The sequence below is a fragment of the Brassica oleracea genome, chromosome C3 (assembly GCF_000695525.1).
Source record: "Brassica oleracea var. oleracea cultivar TO1000 chromosome C3, BOL, whole genome shotgun sequence".
Classification (NCBI taxonomy): domain Eukaryota; kingdom Viridiplantae; phylum Streptophyta; class Magnoliopsida; order Brassicales; family Brassicaceae; genus Brassica; species Brassica oleracea.
The window spans coordinates 12,284,873-12,287,299 of NC_027750.1; the positions used below are offsets into that span (position 1 = coordinate 12,284,873).

Below are 2,427 nucleotides of genomic sequence, written 5' to 3' on the forward strand. Positions count from 1 at the left end.
CACTTTAGTTTATTTTATATTTCATTCTAAGACCAATATATCTTAAGTTATACATAATCTTTCTCAAATATATTTACATATCTAAGCCAACAACCAATGTAAATGAAAATAAGAAAATTAATCATAATTTAAATAAAAAAAATTATCGTTGAATTCAGAGAAATTGATGCAATCTAATATACCCAAATAATAGCGAAATCGACTCTAAAAACAACAAAATGACTAGATATAACATATCTAAAATCATATGTCTAATTAAAGTAATATAATATTATTAATATAAATTATGCATACAAATTATAAATTAATTTAAAATTATAAATAAAAAACAATCAATTATTAAGTATATTTATTTTGTAAGTATTTATACGCGTGCATGAGCACGGGAAAATCACCTAGTAATTAACCAGACGATCAAAAAATATGAATAACTTTTTGTTTATCTATATTATTCATGCATTTAAACAAATAGTTTGTGTTTTAGGCAACTTAACTAATAAAAGTTTAACACTAAAAGTACCAATAAAGTAGAACTAGAAAAATAAATTCATATACCAATCTGATTTAATAATTCATTAATTCTATTGAAATCTTAAAATAAATTATATTGAAATTTTAAACCTTAATCATGAAAGATATTGTTGAATATTAACGAAGAATAGCAAAACAGTTTGACTAATAACGAGAATCAAATACACAAACTCGCGACACACTCTCTGATGAACTCATCGACGTAAGTTAGAAAGTTTAAGTTTGTAAAATTATGGAAAACAAAAGAAGAACACAAAAAAAACGTAGAAGATAGACACATAAATTGTTTTGCCAAAGTTCGCATAAAAGGCTATGTCTCTGAAGCCTCGCAAAGAGACAATCCACTATAATCTTAAGAACAAAGATCAAGCACCTATTTCTCTCTCAAGCCTACAAGTCAGCTTGCTTGGTGTGAAAACCCATCCAAGAATAGAACACAGAAGCTCCTTCCTCTTATATATAATGAGTCTGTTACATTAACCAGTTGGATTAGAGCTTCTCATCCCTTTCCATAAATATGTTAGGAATATTTCCAAAATAGTTCAAACTTCCATAACTCCATGAAAGTAATATTTTCTTGATCCTATCAACTTCCATAATACCATAGAAGTAATATTTCTTTTTCCTAATAAGACGTTCTCGTTTTGGTTTAAGTTATGCGAATTTGTTTGATTTCCATCACCAAATCGTGACGAAGTCCTTGACGAATCCCAACAAACTCCACCTTGTTGACATCAAACATGATCAACTACTTAGGTTACAAACTCATGCTTTCGTCAGAGAGTGTAACATGTTTCATGTTAAAACCTTTCAATGGAGGTACTCTAAAGTCGTAAGCCATGAATGAAACATGTTTCATGTTAAAAAAAAAAAGTTTCATGTTTATCCACCAATGTAGTATGTGTATATTTCAGCTTAAGAGTTTTTCTTTACACCACTTTAAATCATTCTACCTGTTATTCCGTGAGCAAAGAACAGAGGGTCAAATGATAGAAAGAAAAAACAGATGTCACCAATTTTTTTTTTTTAAATGGGATAACGAAAGCATGTCACAAAAAACAGTCACATTCTTGCAATTATTGGATCATCATTAACTTAAAACACATATATATAGGTTATAAGGCACACTTAGAACAACAAATCACGAACAAAGCTTATGAATCATTCAGGGATATATTTACGGCTTTCCTTTCAAATGGTTGAAGCCTATTATCAGACAATCTACAGTTGTAGGCAGAGATTTTATATTCAGACCAAGTGAACTCTTTGTACAAACACTCTTCTTCATTGTTCATAAGAAAACTCGGCGGAGAGATTCTCTGAGTTAACGAAGGTCCAGCGAAGTAAATCATAGAAACCCTACTGTTAGCTAAAACCCTATGCTTCACGCTCTTGAACCTCCCATTTGTCAACACCTGCATGACCAGACCAGCACAAAACAAAAACAAAAAGAAAGATACTTAACTATTAACCAACTCATGGTTATTTATTCATTGATTGATTCATCTTGAGCTTCCTCCATGGCTCCATGTTATAAGCAAAAATGTAGTTGAGGGTTGAGACGAACCTGGAGAGAGTCGCCGACGTTGAAGAAGAAAGAGGAAGGATCTGAAGGGACAGAAATCCAGGAGCCGTCAGTTAGATCTATTTGGAGACCAGAAGTGTAGTTAGACCTTAAGACAGATAAGATTTGAGGATCAGTGTGTACCCAAAAACCGATCACATTGTTGCCACCATTGGTATTATTGTTGATAAGAGGGGAATGGTGAATAGTGATTAAGCCTGAATATGGAGTCAGTGTTTTCGTCAGAGACAGGCTTGCTAAGTGTGTTCATCGGTTTGATCCCTAACCCATTACTCATGAATCATGATCATCTCCAAAACATCGCATATCAT

At 31.9% G+C, this 2,427-nt stretch overlaps 1 pseudogene; it reads right to left on the reverse strand.

Annotated features, from left to right (window-relative positions):
* Nucleotides 1-1,685: 1,685 nt before the first annotated feature.
* LOC106329892 lies at nucleotides 1,686-2,427 on the reverse strand (annotated as a pseudogene).